The 18,649-nt window shown below is 42.7% G+C and overlaps 1 long non-coding RNA gene across 1 annotated transcript; it reads right to left on the bottom strand.

Moving 5' to 3' along the window:
* Positions 1–940: 940 nt before the first annotated feature.
* Positions 941–2,938, bottom strand: LOC125529757 (uncharacterized). The gene is made up of 4 exons (XR_007292738.2): positions 2,593–2,938; positions 2,293–2,352; positions 1,999–2,082; positions 941–1,316 (listed from the first exon to the last, which is right to left on the bottom strand). It is a non-coding gene; the product is annotated as an uncharacterized LOC125529757 (long non-coding RNA).
* Positions 2,939–18,649: the final 15,711 nt, after the last annotated feature.

Raw genomic sequence — 18,649 nt, 5'->3', positions numbered from 1 at the left:
CCGGTAGTGGACGCCGGCAGCGATGCACACACACAAAAGAGAGATATTGGGAAAAGGGAGAGAGGCCAGCGAACCAGAAATAGAGAGGGATGGCGATCTCAGAGGTCGATGGCGGCGATCTTGGACCTCGCCCGCAACGCGATCACGCCCTGCCCTACCCTCGGGTTCCGCGAGGCGGCGGCGGCCCACGAGTAGGGCGCCTTGGAGGTCGGCAGAGGAGGAAGACGGTGCAGCGGCGGCTCCTCCCGGACCTCGGTGGCGGCGGCTCCCCTCGGATCTCGGCGATGGCGAAGGGCTGTCGCCGCTGGGGTGTCCTGAGGATTGACCTGGGAAACAGATCGAGGGAAGCCCCGTCGAACCTGCGTGCGATTCGTTTGTGTTTTTTTTCGCTGATTAATTTTTGTCGGTTTTTTTTCGCTGGTTAATTTTCGTAGGTTTTTTTTCGCTGGTTAATTTTCGTAGATTTTATTTGTTTCGCTTCGTGGATGGTTTTTCACTCATGGTGCGAGGGCGTGGAGGCGGGTGGGGGACTCGGCAGGAGTTTTTTTTGGTTCTACGCGTCTCAGCGTTAGGTGGGAGTAGGTACAAAAAAATCATGATAGGTGGGACGAAAATAAACCCGGAACGGAGACTACCAACTGAGACATTAGGAGTAGAGATATGGTACGCCATTGGCGTACTCTGAAAAAAAAAATCTTCACAGCTGATGCCCCTCTTTGCACAGATGTACTGCATGTATATTTAAGTAGAAAATGCTGGCTTTTATTATATCACTAATTATGCAAGAAAATCTGTTGGTCAGTACATGTCAAGCTGGACAATCCCATGCACAAATATTTCGCGTACATGTCAATGTCAAACTGGACGATCTCAGCACAAATATGAGTACATTTCAAAATGGACCATCACAAGCACAAGTATTGGAGCAACTTGAACATCCTAGGCAGAACTTCTTTTCGTACTTGTCAAACTGGAGCATCCCAGGCATACATATCAAGTTATACATGACATGATCATTTCTAGTCACCCCAAGCACAAATATTTGAGTCAGTGGACCATCCTAGGCACAAAATTCGTAGTGCATGCCAAACTGGAGCATCTCAGGCACACCACAGATATACATACATATCAAGTTTACACATAACATAACATGATAATTTTTAGTCCATGACCAACAAGACCGAGTATGAAGGTGATCACTCCTGAACACACATTGCTGTCAAAATTTGCATCAACTTTTGGTTTCTTGACGTACATGAAAAAAGAGCTCTAGCTTCTACCTCCAGTTGTAGTGCTTCTTGCTGGGAAGGACCACACTGAAGCAAATACAAGTCAGTTTGAGCACAAGATCATGTAAGTGTCATACATTCATACTTCAAATATTTACTTGTGAGCTAATCGACGGAATATGCATCAACAATGCATTTGACTCGCAGGAACAAATCTCTGGTCCAGTTAATCATGAAACTGAGAGGTCACAACAGACAGCCGGCAGGTCAAATGATAATTTCTTTTAAGGCCGAGATGAACTGCTTGTAAGCTCTACTGTCTTCCAGATTAGTCACATCATTTATTATCAGAAATATCACTTGAGAATGACAAAACTATTCTTGGTGCAAATATTTGCAGTTTTGTTTCGATAAATGATAAATTCTTTTAAGGCTGAGATGAACTGCTTGTAAGCTCTACTATCTTTTAGATTAGTCACATCATTTGTTTGAGATACAAGCGGACAAAATAAATAAAAAGGAGAATCACAACTCATTAGTCTTCACATATTCATCGTCGAGATTAGCACCTGGTGACACCTTTTTATGTGTAGAATGAGCACGATTTAGTTGGTTTACAATTCAGTAAGAATTCTGAAACAACTCTCGACCATGGTCACGTAGGATTCACAACAGATTACAAATACATTATGTTCATGTATGTGCCATCACATGCATAATGATGGGGAATAAGAACAATCCCCCATAGATCCAGCAGGAAGATACTTACCCATTGAATGATCTTTTATTCCCAAAAAGGATACTCCGGTCTTTTCATCTATATTCTAACAGGTATGAGGCATCTCCAGAGGTACTGAAAATAACCAAATGCGTTTTTTCTTATTGCAACAACTAGAATGAGTCACTAATAATGCTATCTACAATTTCATATAGTGGTTCATGCTTCTAGAGCTCCAGCTTCTTATATGATGGAACACGAAAAAGGTCATCTGGTTGATTGTAGTGTTTCTCTAATTTCATCCAAATTGATAGATCTAACCTAGAGCATGGCAAACCAGCATACCTGAAGACTCAAGCATGGCAAACCAGCATAAATTAAAATCTTGTATTGTGGGATCTCTAGCTGGCACACAATGAGATAGATTAATTAGTACACCAGCCATCTCCTGCAATTAGTACAGAACGCACAACTAGCTGTTTTTAATTATTGGTTGTGAAATAAATTTAGTGCAGGAATTCTGACAGGCACACTAGAGAGTTGCATATTAGATAGAACACGAACATGGTGAGATTTGTAGCTAGCGGCCATTACATATACAAATTTGGAGGAGAGATTTGGGGGAGGGGAGTGGGAGCAGTGTACCTTGCTGTTGAACTTGAGAGGGGAAGGAGTTTAGGAGCCCGCCACCGGCGAGCTACTGCTGGATCCGGATCATGAGTGGTAGGAGTAAGGGAGTACGGATCTCAAGGGAGTATACCTGCGAGCTGCTCCTAGAGCCAGAGATGGGGAGGAGGCGAGGATGCCAACACCGACTTGCCGCAGTCGAGTTGCTCGAGAGAGGACGCGGATCTGGGCCGCCGCCACCGTCTGCCACTCTCCTTGGGAGTGAGTAGGGATGAAAATGGAACGGAAACGGACGGAACTAAGTGTTATTATATTTGTTTTCACATTTTTTGTAGAAGCGGAAATGAATAGGGAAACCTCATAAATGAATACGGAAATAGATACTACCGGAAACGGACACGGAGCAAATACAAAATGGATACGGAAATAGAAATGGGCATTGATCGAAACTTAAAAAACCCCTTGAATTATAGAAAAATACACAAAAAACAAATAAATTTAATGAGTTATTAACATGGCTACAAAATAATATCATTATGTTAGCAACTTAGCGTAGTATTTTAGTTGTACTGGACAATTGCGTATAGGGTCAAGCTAAGTACATGTGTGGTAGTAGAAGCTAGGCCTCAGATCAATTCTACTAATTGTGTCACTGTGTTCTCTTTGGTGATTGGACTACAAAGTAGTCATAGGTCTATAGTAAAAACAGAAATTTCATATTCACGGAAACGGAAAGTTCCGTTTTCATGCATGTTCCACCGTAAAACACCGTTCCATTTTTGTTTCCGTTTCCGCATAAAAATTTCATTTTCACTTCCGTTTTGCAAATTTCTGTTTTCGTTTTTCACATTTCCTCTCCGTTTCCATCTTTCCTCCGGAAAAACGGAAAGTTTCCACTCCATTTTCATCCCTAGCAGTGAGAGATCAGGTTTGGAGGTTAAGGATATCTGAAGCAAATTAACCATGGGCGAGGGTCCTTTTTGCTAATAGTGCGCACAGGTGGTTTCATCATAACCTGTACCGTCTATTTGCAATCCAATGGTCCAGAACCATTTTTTCTATTTTTCACCACAAGCCCATCTTCTATGCTAGTCGTTCCCCCTTGATCCCAGTCAACAGTGAATAGGTAATGCCTAACTAGTGTAACCTGACAAGACCGAAGCCAACTATTGCATATGCAACACAGCAACAAACAACTATTGCATATGCAACACGACAATAAATATTCGTCCAACCACTCTTAGTTTTTACTCCACGCACGAAATTCGTCCAACCACTCTTAGTTTTTAATCCACGCACAAAGTTGGAAGCACGAACTGGTCGCCGCCTCAACGACTACTATTAAGATTATGGTTGCACTTAGCTAACCTATGCTGAAATAAAATTGCCAAAGAGTTGTGGCTGATGTGAGGGAAGGGGTATTTATATTAGGAACAACCCTCTTAGTTTAGGTGTGAAAACAGTTCAAAGGAGGGGCTAAAAGCATGCTAACCAGCCGGGCAGGGCAACAAACACATGGAGTCTCGCGCAACAATTAATGCTCTCGACAACTTGCATTGGTACTCTCATATCCATTGACTCATGATTTCAAATGATGCACTGTTTGATTTTCCTGAAAGTAGACTTCATATGCTATCCATTTTGTACTCCCACACATGTTGGATACTCATATATTTATGTGGCATGGTGCAACAAGTTCTGGGACGAATTCTGGAAATGTGCATGCAACAATAGATTACCGAAATGGCTTGTTGTTCTTCCTTGGGGTGTAACTAGTTGCCCTTGTCACTAAAACTTGGTTTACATCAGAGTTGAAACTTGTTCTCTTCAAACTTGTTGAGCTTCAAAACTGGTTTCTTCATGAGATGAACTTGTTTATTCGACATTGTACCTGAGTAAAATTAGCACACAAGATTGGGGCAGTATAAAGGTCTCATAGATAGTTTTGAATAATGATCAGCTAGGAGCGCATTCACCTCTGTTCTATTTGTTTGGCACGGCTCTTATCATGGGACCCAAATAGATCTTCTTTGTAGAAGCTTCATTTGATAGTTGAGATTTATCATGAGGAGAAGGTGATAAACGAGGTGAACCTGGGATGTCCTCATCATCCTCCCTCTCTTCAAAAGGAGTCATCCTTGACTCTTGACCCTCTTGATTGAAGCATGGAGACAAATGAACAATGTTGAATGTTGCACTCACAACATAGTCTCGAGGAAGCTCAATCTTGTAAGCATTGCCATTGATCTTGGCCAAGACTTTGAATGGTCTATGTCCACGAGGTATTAGCTTGGATTTGCGCTCCTCTGGGAACTGATCTTTGCGCAAATGTATCCAAACCAGACCATCAGGCTCAAAAGTCACCTTCTGGTTTTTGTTTGCCTTAGCTGCATAGTACTTGGACTTCTTTTCTATCTATTTTCTATTCTTCTAATGAAGCTTCTTGCCTTCTTCACATATACATCATGCTTTGAAGTGTCCATGTTACATCTATCTTGTAATGGCAGTGGCAACAAGTTGATTGGTGCAAGTGTTTTGAATCCATATACCACCTCAAATGGGCACATGATCGTGGTAGAGTGAACTTCTCTGTTGTAAGCAAACTCCACGCCCAATAAACACTCTTCCCACTCCTTCAAATTCTTCTTGATCATTATCTGCAACAAGGCTGAGAGGGTGTGGTTCACTACCTCTGTTTGCCCATCGGTTTGTGGGTGACATGTTGAAAACAACATCTTGGTTCCCAACTTTACCCATAATGTTTTCCAAAGTAACTCATGAACTTCACATCACGATCTGAAACAATAGTCCTCGGTATTCCATGCAAGCGAACAACCTCCTTGAAAAACAAATCAACATGTGAAGCATCGTCGTTCTTGTGACACGGAATGAAATGTGCCATTTTTTAGAACCTATCAACCACAAAAAAATTGAATCCCTCCCCCTCTTAGTCCTTGGCAGTCCTAAAACAAAATCCATGCTAATATCTTCCCAAGGAGCATTTGGAAGAGGTAGGGGAATTTATAAGCCATGGGGATTCAACTTAGACTTAGCTTTATGGCATGTGATGCATCGCTGCACAATTCTCTTAACGTCCTTCCTCATAGCCAATAAAATTGATCAACTAATAGCTCATAGGTCTTCTCACCACTAAAGTGTCCCATTAATCCTCCTGCGTGAGATTGCTGCAAAAATAAGGGCCTAAGTGACGAATCTGGAATAAACAATTTGTTACCTCTAAAGAGGAACCCATCATGACATGGTATTTATCCCAACATTTCCCATCTTTACATTTCGCATATGGTTCTAAAAATATATGATCAGTGCAATACAATTCTTTTAAGCTCTCAAGTCCTGGTACCTTCATTTCTAATTGTGTCAAAAGAACATGCCTACGAGACAAAGCATCATCAACCATGTTTTCCTTTCCTCTCTTGTACTTCACAACATATGCGAAAGTTTCAATGAATCCTACCCATTTAGCATGCCCACGATTCAGCTTAGCTTGGCCTTTCAAATGTTTCAAAGCCCCATGATCATAATGTACAATAAATTCCTTAGGCCATAAGTAGTGTTGCCATGTTTCAAGGACTCTAACCAAAGCATATACGTATTTATCATAAATAGAATAATTCAGTTGTGCACCACTCAGCTTCTCACTAAAATATTGCTGTACGATGGAACCCTAGTTCATGATCTTTTCACACTTGGAAGGGGAAAAGGGGAAGCGCAACAAATCGCTCAAACAAAACACAAATCACACATCCACTAGAATAGCCTACATGAGATGCACAAGCATAACATGAACAATCAAGGGAAAATAGCCCAAAGGTAAGGTTCTTCTCAAATCTAAAGGAGATGAGGTCTTGATGATTTAGGTAGACCCTTCTCCCTTAGGAGGTCTTGATGATCCTATGATGGGGATCCTTCTCCCTTAGGAGGTCTTGATCCTCAAGATGGAGGTATAAAGAGTAAAGCTCTCTCAAATGATCTCATATACTTTGGTAACCCTAACAAATGATCTAGGTACGAATATATAGGTGGATAGAGGTGAGGGACGAAGTGGAGGGGCAAAAGAGACAAATCCTAGTCATCTTGTAGGAGAGCCCGTGCGCATGGGCTAAGTGGGCCCCGTGGGCATGGTACATGCATATGCGCATGAGTTAGCCAGTAACTACAATGGAGGGGTCGGTGTGCACGGGGTCCTGGAAGCTCGTGCACATGGGGTATCGAGAAACTCTCTAGATAGGCCATGCAGATGGGGTCCAACACGGGCATTGCACACGGGGTCGAATGGGTGTGTCTTCTTCATGTTCCCGGTCTACATCTTTTGTGCAACCTTCTCGTCCTTCTTCTTAGACTTGGCGAGGCTCCTTAGCTCCTTGCTGGGGGTCGTCCTCATACTAATGATGCACAAGGTTCCATGGTGAGGTAGTAACCAAGTCTCATCCATATTCATGTCAAGCTCAAAAAGGAGTAAGTTCACCTCGCTTTCAATGGAACATGCACAATATCTTGTTACGAGTTGACTTGGTGCTTGACGAGTCTGTATGGTGTCCATGGGGATGACCAAAGGATACTTCATATCAAATATGCTATTGGTTTTCGTTCTTTCATTAAGACACCTCCAACACCTATTCCGCTAGCATCACATTCTATCTCAAAAGTTTTAGTGATTCAGTAAAATCAACAAAGGTGCTTCAGTTAATTGTTTCTTAAGCTCAAGAAATGCTTATTCTTGTGGTGCAACCCATTTAAAAGAAATTCCTTTCTCAATTCATTCAAAGGTGCAACAATTATATTAAAATCTTTCACAAACCTCCTGTAGAAACCAGCAAGGCCATGAAAACTTCTCACTTGGCTTCCATTCACCAGAGTTCGCCAATTCTTGATAGCTTCCACCTTAGATTCATCCACTTCAATTCCCTGTCCTCAAATAACATAGCCAAGAAAAACATCCTTGTTTGTGCAAAAGGAGCACTTCTCAATGTTAGCATATTTTTTTTCTTTCCTTAGCACATTCAACACATGTTTTAGATGTTCAATATGTTCCTCGCTGGATCAGCTATAGATTAGGATGTCATCAAAGTGACAACAACAAATTTGCCAATGTAAGCTCTCAAAACATGGTTCATCGATCTCATGAATGTACTTGGTGCATTAGTTGACCCAAAAGGCATAAGTAACCACTCACACAACCCAAATTTTGTTTTGAAAGCAGTTTTCCATTCATCTCCTTTCATCCTAATCTGACGGTATCCACTCCTCAAATCAATTTTAGAGAAAACAGCAGAGCCACACAATTCATCAAGCATATCATCTAACCTAGGAATAGGATGACACTACCTAATAGTTATAATATCGATAGGCCTACAATCCATTACCGTTCGCCATATTGCATCTTTGTTAGGTACCAAAATCACAGGTATAGCCCAAGGACTTAAACTTTCGCAAACATAACCTTTCTTTAAAAGTTCTTCTACCCGCCTTTCTATCTCCTTTGTTTCTTCAGAATTGGTGCGGTAGGGAGGTTGATTCAGAAGTGTTGCTCCTAGAGTGAGGTCAATCTGATGTTCTATGCCACACAAGGGAGGTAGACCAGCGGGTACTTCCTCCAAAAAACATCCTTGAATCCTACTAGACATCACTAACAACACCAGGAGACAAGTTAAGTCGTTAGCTGAAAGCAAAGCGTCTTTGTACACAAGTACAACGGCCACTTGATTTGGCTTGGGCCTCACATCTCCCAGTTCTGATTTTGTGGTCAACATGATCAAGTTCTATCCCCCTATTTTATTTTATCTATCAGTTTTGGCTTATGGCACTCACTCACCGATTTGTGGATATATATATCTCTCCCCTTCCTTTTCTCTCCCTCTTTCTTACTCACTACTTTTAGTTCAGAAACTTTTTGCATGTCGTCGGCCATAATTTGTTGTGGTGTCATGGGTCTTAGCACCAAATCTTTTCCTTTCCACTTGATGGTGTATTGATTGGTTCTACCACAATGTTGAGCTGAAAGATCATATTCCTAGTCTGCCAAACGACAAGTGAGACACCTCTGTGGGCACAACATCACACTCAACATTGTCATTATAGTCTCCAATCTGAATTGCACTTGTACCATGTGTGTGACCTTCAACTCTCCACATTCACTCAACCATTGGATATGATATGAGTGGGGTGTTGCAGCAACTTCAATCCAAGCTTATCACACATTTCTCTACTATAAGATTGTGACAACTTCCACCATCAACAATAACCTTGCATACCTTGTCTTGCACGTTGGCTCTTGTTTGAAACATATTGCGTCGTTGTCCATTCTCAGCTTCTTTGATCTGCACACTCTAAACTTTAGTGACAACATGGAAGGCACCTTGCTTATAATCACAATAATGCTCATCACCATCTTCAGTTTCTTCTTCTAGTTCACTACAAGACTCATATTCTCCATTCTCTGTGACCAGCATAGTATGCTTGTTGGGACAATCTTTCTTCCTGTGGCCATGTCCCTTACATGTAAAGCACTGTATCTCACTAGTATTCCCCGTGGATCCAATGGAAGATGAATTTGGGGCTGGAAGTTTGCTATTCTCCTTTGAATTAGATGCCTCATTTCTCCTCGTGACTGCACGTGCTTGGGGTTGATTTCCACCACCAGAACTAGTCATGATACCTCGAGCAACATTAAATTGTGGCACAAACTTACTCCCACTTGATGTAGCTTGAGCTGTAAAAGATGTAGTTCTATTTTGCTTCGAATCTTCTTGCAGTTGACGTTCAGCCTTAGAATCAAGATGTACAAGCTCAACCACATTACGATATGACTGCAAATCAACAACTCATTTGACAGTAGGATTCAACACATAGAGGAGGGTAGAGGGTGGCAGTACACACCAAAGATAAAATCACCCATAACTCAATTTTGCAAGACAGATCTGGTCTCCAAAATGTTGTTAAAAGCGACGAAGTGGGTGATGGACGCATACAACTTTTTGTTGCCATTGTTTTGGCTGGTCATGCAACTCAAAAGGAGTTTGTATGGCCAAATTGTGTCCATTTTAAGGGTACAACATCCGGGACAGAACGGGGAAACAACTTTCAAGGTAAGTTGATCGCGCTGACGAGCCATCTTGCACTATTCAAAATGACCTATAATTCTTTTTGTGCATGAACAAAATGAGGATTAGTTGTTATGTACATTATGATCCAAAATAATGCATCTGATCATGAAAAAGTGAGGGTGGTAGTGGGATGGGTGATAGACCATGTAAAGTATGAATTCCTGGATCTCGATGAAACAAAGAGCCTCCTCCCTCTGTTCAGACCGGACCTCTAGTCTTTCCAGTTCATAATGGAAGGATGTTGCATTGTTTCATATGGTATTGTCCATATATCTGTCCTTGGGTGAGCTCATGGAAGGGTGGTAGTGATGCGTAGCATCATACAGTCATCCCCATGGGCCTACCTACGTCTCTCATGACACAACATGGACCAATGACTAGAGCTCGAGCAAGGGCTATCGAAACTAAGGTGAACTCGCTCCTCTCTGAACTACCACCTTCCATATGTGAGACATGGCTACTACCTCAAGCGGAGACCTTGTGTGTGATTAGGTACTTGGAGGGAAGTCACGGAGCAACTACATCTAATGGACAAGATGTCGAGGACACCAAGTACAAGGACCAAACGGAAGAGTGATGGAAATATGACCTAATGGTTATTATTATATTTCCTTAATCATAAGAAAGGTTTATTATTCATGCTAAAATTGTATTGACTGGAAACTTAAATACATGTGTGGATACATAAACAAATACCGTGTCCCTAGTGAGCCTCTACTAGACTAGCTCGTTGATCAAAGATGGTTAAGGTTTCCTAACCATAGACATGAGTTATCATTTGATAACGAGATCACATCATTAGGAGAATGATGTGATGGACAAGACCCATCTGTTAGCTCAGCATATTGATCATTCAGTTTATTGCTATTGCTTTCTTCATGTCAAATACATATCCCTTTGACTATGAGATTATGCAACTCCCAGATACCGGAGGAATACCTTGTGTGCTATCAAACGTCACAACGTAACTGGGTGATCATAAAGATGCTCTACAGGTATCTCCGAAGGTGTTTGTTGAGTTGGCATAGATCGAGATTAGGATTTGTCACTCCGAGTATCGGAGAGGTATATCTGGGCCCTCTCAGTAATAACATCATAAGCTTGCAAGAAAATGACTAAGGAGTTAGTTATGAGGTGATGTATTACGGAACGAGTAAAGAGACTTGCCAGTAACGAGATTGAACTAGGTATGAAGTTACTGACGATCAAATCTCGGGCAAGTAACATACCGATGGACAAAGAGAATTACGTATGTTGTCATAAGGTTCGACTGATAAAGATATTCGTAGAATATGTAGGAGCCAATATGGGCATCCAGGTTCTGCTATTGGTTATTGACCGGAGAGGTGTCTCGGTCATGTCTACATAGTTTTCAAACCCGTAGGGTCCTCACGCTTAACGTTTGTTGACGATATAATGTTATGTGATTTGGTGACCGAATGTTGTTCGGAGTTCCCGATGAAATCACGGACATGACAACGAGTCTCAAAATGGTCGAGAGGTAAAGATTGATATATAGGACGATGATATTCGGACACCGGAAGAGTTTCGGGATGCACCAGGTAGTCATCGGGTCACCCGAAGGGGTTCCGAACACCCCCGATAAGTGTATGGGCTTAATGGGCCAAAGGAGGGGACAAACCAGCCCACTAGGGGGCTAGTGTGCCCCTCTACATGGCCGGCCGACCCTAGGGGAAGGAAAGGGGAGGGGTGGCCCCTCATGCCTTTCCCTCCTTGTGAGAGAAAGGAAAGGGGGGCCTCCTCCTCATTCCTTCCTCTCGCACTCATATATGGAGGGGGGCTTGGGGAAGTTCCCAAGTAAGATTCGGACCTACTTGGGGTGCACCTTAGCCTCCCCCCTCTCCCCCACCTATATATATGTGGGAAGGGGCACCTAGCACAACCAGAACAATTGCTTAGCCGTGTGCGGCGTCCCCCCTCCACCGTTTACACCCTCGGTCATATTTTCGTAGTGCTTAGGCGAAGCCCTGCGGAGATCACTTCACCATCACCGTCACCACGCCGTCGTGCTGCCGGAACTCATCCACTACCTCGCCGTCTTGCTGGATCAAGAAGGCGGATGACGTCACGGAGCTGAACGTGTGCAGAATGCGGAGGTGTCGTACGTACGGTACTTGATCGGTTGGAGCGCGAAGAAGTTCGACTACATCAATCGCGTTAACAAACACTTCCGCTTATAGTCTACGAGGGTACATAGACACACTCTCCCCTCTCGTTGCTATGCATCTCCATGGATATATCTTGCGTGTGCGTAGAATTTTCTTTGTTTTCCATGCAACGTTTGCCAACAGTGGCATCCGAGTCAGGTCTATGCGTAGATGATATGCACGAGTAGAACACAAAGCGTTGTGGGCGGTGATAGTCATACTGCTTACCACCAACGTCTTTTGATTCGGTGGTATTGTGGGATGAATCGGCCCGGACCAACCTTACATGTCCACTCACATGAGACCGGTTCCACCGACAGACATGCAACTAGTTTTGCATAAAGGTGGCTGGCGGGTGTCTGTTTCTCCTACTTTAGTTGAATCAAATTTGACTATGGCCGGTCGTTGTAGAAGGTTAAAACAACAAACTTGATGAATCACCGTTGTGGTTTTTGCATAGGTAAGAACGGTTCTTGCTAGAAGCCCGTAGCATCCACGTAAAACTTGCAACAACAAAGAAGAGGACTTCTAACTTGTTTTTGCAGGGCATGTTGTGATGTGATATGGTCAAGATATGATGTGATATATGTTGATGTATGAGATGATCATGTTCTGTAATATTGACAACCGGCAGGAGCCTTAGGGTTGTCTCTTTATTGTATGAAGTGCAAGCGCTATGTAATTGCTTTACTTTATCACTATGCGTTAGCGATAGTTGTAGAAGCAATAGTTGGTGAGACGACCCCGACGCAACGATGGAGATCAAGGTGTCGAGACGGTGATGATGGAGATCATGATGATGCTTTGGAGATGGAGATCAAAAGCACAAGATGATGTTACATATTTTGATTGCATGTGATCTTTATCCTTTATGCATCTTATTTTGCTTAATTCAGCGGTAGCATTATAAGATGATCCCTTCACTAAATTTCAAGATAAAAGTGTTCTCCCCGAATATGCACCATTGCCAAAGTTCGTCGTTTCAAAGCACCACGTGATGATCAGGTGTGATAGACTCTACGTTCACATACAATGGGTGTAAGACAGTTTTGCACACGCAGAATACTAGGGTTAAACTTGACGAGCCTAGAATGTACATACATGGTCTTGGAACACTAGAGACCGAAAGGTCGAACGTGAGTCATATAGTAGATATGATCTACATAGAGATGTTCACCATTGATGACTACTCCATCTCACATGATCATTGAACATGGGTTAGTTGATTTGGATCACATATCACTTAGATAACTCGAGGGATGTTTATTTTGAAGGAAATATACCCTAGAGGCAATAATAAAGCTGTTATTTATATTTCCTTATATCGTGATAAATGTTTACTATTCATGATAGAATTGTATTAACCGGAAACTTAGTACATGTGTGAATACATAGACAAATAGAGTGTCCCTAGTATGCCTCTACTTGACTAGCTCGTTAATCAAAGATGGTTAAGTTTCCTCACCATAGAAATGTGTTGTCATTTGATGAACTGGATCAAATCATTAGAGAATGATGTGATGGACAAGACCCATCCGTTAGCTTAGCATACATGATCGTTTAATTTTATTGCTATTGCTTTCATCATGACTTATACATGTTCCTCTGACTATGAGATTATGCAACTCCCGAATACCGGAGGAACACCTTGTGTGCTATAAAACATCACAATGTAACTGGGTGATTATAAAGATGTTCTACAGGTGTCTCCGATGGTATTTGTTGAGTTGGCATAGATCGAGATTAGGATTTATCACTCTGTGTTTCAGAGAGGTATCTCTGGGCCCTCTCGGTAATGCACGTCACTATGAGCCTTGCAGGCAATGTGTATAAAGAGTTAGTCACGGGATGATGCATTATGGAACGAGTAAAGAGACTTGCCGGTAACGAGATTGAACTAGGTATGATGATACCGACGATCGAATCTCGGGCAAGTAACATACCGATGACAAAGGAAACAACATATGTTGTTATGCGGTTTTACCGATAAAGATCTTTGTAGAATATGTAGGAGCCAATGTGAGCATCCAGGTTCCGCTATTGGTTATTGACCGGAGATGTGTCTCGGTCATGTCTACATAGTTCTCGAACCCATAGGGTCCGCATGCTTAACGTTCAATGACGATTTGTATTATGCGTTATGTGATTTGATGTACCGAAGTTTGTTCGGAGTCCCGGATGAGATCACAGACATGACGAGGAGTCTTGAAATGGTCGAGACATAAAGATTGATATATTGGAAGGTTGTGTTTGGACACCGGAATGGTTTCGGAAAGGTTCAGACATTTTCCGGAGTACCGGGGGTTACCGGAACCCCCCGGGGAGTTAATGGGCCTTCATGGGCCCTAGAGGAGAGAGGAGGTGGCGGCGAGGTGGAGGCGCGCCCCCCATCCCAACCCGAATTGGACTAGGGTTGGTGAGGCAGGGGGGGGGGTGGCGCCCCCCTTTCCTTATCTGCTCATCCTCCTTCCTTCCTTCTACTAGTGGGAATAGGAAGGGGGGGCGAATCCACTTGGACCGGGAGTCCAAGTAGGACTCCCCCCATGGCGCGCCCCCCTTGGGCCAGCCACCTCTCCTCCCCCCTTTATATACGTGGGAGGGGGGCACCCCAAAGGCACACCAAGCCTTCTCTTAGCCGCGTGAGGTGCCCCCTCCATAGTTTCACACCTCGGTCATATCGTCGTAGTGCTTAGGCGAAGCCCTGCACCAGTAACTTCATCATCACCGTCGCCACACCGTTGTGCTGACGGAACTCTCCCTCGTCCCCAACTGGATCAAGAGATCGAGGGATGTCATCGAGCTGAACGTGTGCTGAACGTGGAGGTGCCATACGTTTGGTGCTTGGATCGGTTGGATCGCGAAGACGTTCGACTACATCAACCATGTTACTAAACGCTTCCGCTTTCGGTCTACGAGGGAACATGGACACACTCTCCCCGCTCGTTGTTGTGCTTCTCCTAGATAGATCTTGCATGATTGTAGGATTTTTTTGAAATACTACGTTCCCCAACAGTGGCATCCGAACCAGTTATATGCACGAGTAGAACACAATGAGTTGTGGGCGATAATAGTCACACTACTTACCAGCAATGCCTTACTTTAATTCGGTGGTATTGTTGGATGAAGCGGCCTGGACCGACATTACATGACCACGTTCATGAGACTGGTTCTACTGACATGCTTCACACACAGGTGGCTAGCGGGTGTCTGTTTCTCCAACTTTAGTTGAATCGAGTTTGACTACGCCCGGTCCTTGTTGAAGGTTAAAACATCACACTTGACAAAAAATCATTGTGGTTTTGACGCGTAGGTAAGAACGGTTCTTGCTACAAGCCCATAGCAGCCACGTGAAACTTGCAACAACAAAGTAGAGGACATCTAACTTGTTTTTGCAGGGCTTGTTGTGATGTCATATGGTCAAGACGTGATGATATATAAATTGTTGTATGAGATGATCATGTTTTGTAGAAGTTATCGGCAACTGGCAGGAGCCTTATGGTTGTCACTTTATTGTATGAAATGCAATCACCATGAAATTGCTTTACTTTATCACTAAGCGGTAGCGATATTCGTAGAAGCAATAGTTGGCGAGACGACAACGATGCTATGATGGAGATCAAGGTGTCAAGCCAGTGATGATGGTGATCATGACGGTGCTTTGGAGATGGAGATCAAAGGCACAAGATGATGATGGCCATATCATATCATTTATTTGATTGTATGTGATGTTTATCCTTTATGCATCTTATTTTGCTTAGTATGGCAGTCGCATTATAAGATGATCTGTCACTAAATTTCAAAGTATAAGTGTTCTCTTGGAGTATGCACCGTTGCTACAGTTCATCGTGCCAAGACACCACGTGATGACCGGGTGTGATGAGCTCTATGTTCACATACAACGGGTGTAAGCCAGTTTTGCACACATAGAATACTCAGGTTAAACTTGACGAGCCTAGCATACGCAGATATGGCCTCGGAACGCTGAGACCGAAAGGTCGAGCATGAATCATATAGTAGATATGATCAACATAGTGATGTTCACCATTGAAAACTACTCCATATCACGTGATGATTGGACATGGTTTAGTTGATATAGATCACGTGATCATTTAGATGACTAGAGGGATGTCTGTCTTAGTGGGAGTTCTTAAGTAATATGATTAATTGAACTTTAATTTATCATGAAGTTAGTACCTGATAGTATTTTGCATGTCTATGTTGTTGTAGATCAATGGCCTGTGCTACAGTTCCCTTGAATTTTAATGCGTTCCTAGAGAAAACTAAGTTGGAAGATGATGGTAGCAACTACACGGACTGGGTCCGTAACTTGAGGATTATCCTCATTGCTGCACAGAAGAATTACATCCTGAAAGCACCGCTAGGTGCCAAATCTACTGCAGGAGCAACTCCAGACGTTATGAACGTCTGGCAGAGCAAAGCTGATGACTACTCGATAGTTTAGTGTACCATGCTTTACGACTTAGAACCGGGACTTCAACGATGTTTTTAACGTCATGGAGCATATGAGATGTTCCAAGAGTTGAAGTTAATATTTCAAGCAAATGCCCGGATTGAAAGATATGAAGTCTCCAATAAGTTCTACAGCTGCAAGATGGAGGAGAATAGTTCTTTCAGTGAACATATACTCAGAATGTCTGGGTACCACAACCACTTGACTCAACTGGGAGTTAATCTTCCTGTTGATAGTGTCATTGACAGAGTTCTTCAATCACTGCCACCAAGCTACAAAAGCTTCGTGGTGAACTATAATATGCAAGGGATGGATAAGACAATTCCCGAGCTCTTCGCGATGCTAAAGGCTGCGAAGGTAGAAATCAAGAAGGAGCATCAAGTGTTGATGGTTAACAAGACCACTAGTTTCAAGAAAAAGGGTAAACGGAAGAAGGGGAACTTCAAGAAGAACGGCAAGCAAGTTGCTGCTCAAGTAAAGAAGCCCAAGTCTGGAACTAAGCCTGGGACTGAGTGCTTCTACTGCAAAGGGACTGGTCACTGGAAGCGGAACTGCCCCAAGTATTTGGCGGATAAGAAGGATGACAAAGTGAAAGGTATATTTGATATACATGTTATTGATGTGTACCTTACTAATGCTCGTAGTAGCGCCTGGGTATTTGATACTGGTTCTATTGCTCATATTTGCAACTCGAAATAGGGGCTACGGATTAAACGAAGATTGGCTAAGGACGAGGTGACGATGCACGTGGGAAATGGTTCCAAAGTCGATGTGATCGCCGTCGGCATGCTACCTCTACATCTACCTTCGGGATTAGTTTTAGACCCGAATAATTGTTATTTGGTGCCAGCGTTAAGCATGAACATTATATCTGGATCTTGTTTGATGCGAGACGGTTATTCATTTAAATCAGAGAATAATGGTTGTTCTATTTATATGAGTAATATCTTTTATGGTCATGCACCCTTGATGAGTGGTCTATTTTTGTTGAATCTCGATAGTAGTGATACACATATTCATCGTATTGAAGCCAAAAGATACAAGGTTAATAATGATAGTGCAACTTATTTGTGGCACTGCCGTTTAGGTCATATTGGTGTAAAGCGCATGAAGAAACTCCATGCTTATGGACTTTTGGAATCACTTGATGCTTGCGAACCATGCCTCATGGGCAAGATGACTAAGACTCCGTTCTCCGGAACAATGGAGCGAGCAACAGACTTGTTGGAAATAATACATACAGATGTATGCGGTCCGATGAGTGTTGAGGCTCGCGGCAGGTATCGTTATTTTCTAACCTTCACAGATGATTTGAGCAGATATGGGTATATATACTTGATGAAACATAAGTCTGAAACATTTGAAAAGTTCAAACAATTTCAGAGTGCACTAGAAAATCATCGTAACAAGAAAATAAAGTTTCTACGATTTGATCATGGAGGTGAATATTTGAGTTACGAGTTTGGTCTTCATTTGAAACAATGTGGAATAGTTTCGCAACTCATGCCACCTGGAACACCACAACATAATGGTGTGTCCGAACGTCGTAATCGTACTTTATTAGACATGGTGCGGTCTATGATGGCTCTTAGTGATTTACCGCTATCGTTTTGGGGTTATGCTTTAGAGACGGTTGCATTCACTTTAAATAGGGCACCATCTAAATCCGTTGAGACGACACCATATGAACTGTGGTTTGGCAAGAAACCCAAGTTGTCGTTTCTTAAAGTTTGGGGCTGCGATGCTTATGTGAAAAAGTTTCAACTTGGTAAGCTCGAACGCAAATCGGAGAAATGTGTCTTCATAGGATACCCAAAGGAGACTGTTGGGTACACCTTCTATCACAGATCCGAAGGCAAGATATTCGTTGCTAAGAATGGATCCTTTCTAGAGAAGGAGTTTCTCTCGAAAGAAGTGAGTGGGGGGAAAGTAGAACTTGATGAGGTAATTGTACCTGCTCCCTTATTGGTAAGTAGTTCATCATAGAAATCAGTTCCAGTGATTCCTACACCAATTAGTGAGGAAGCTAATGATGATGATCATGAAACTTCAGATCAAATTACTACCGAACCTCGTAGGTCAACTAGAGTAAGATCTGCACCGGAGTGGTACAGTAATCCTGTTCTGGAAGTCATGTTACTTGACCATGATGAACCTATGAACTATGAGGAAGTGATGATGAGTCCAGATTCCACGAAATGTCTTGAGGCCATGAAATCTGAGATGGGACCCATGTATGAGAACAAAGTGTGGACTTTGGTTGACTTGCCCAATGATCGGTAAGCCATAGAGAATACATGGATCTTTAAGAA

This window comes from Triticum urartu, chromosome 2A (genome assembly GCF_056163025.1).
Source record: "Triticum urartu cultivar PI428250 chromosome 2A, HENAU_Tu73, whole genome shotgun sequence".
In the NCBI taxonomy this organism is placed as follows: domain Eukaryota; kingdom Viridiplantae; phylum Streptophyta; class Magnoliopsida; order Poales; family Poaceae; genus Triticum; species Triticum urartu.
The sequence above is the reverse complement of the archived record's forward strand: the minus strand, read 5'-3'. Positions and strand labels throughout refer to the sequence as shown.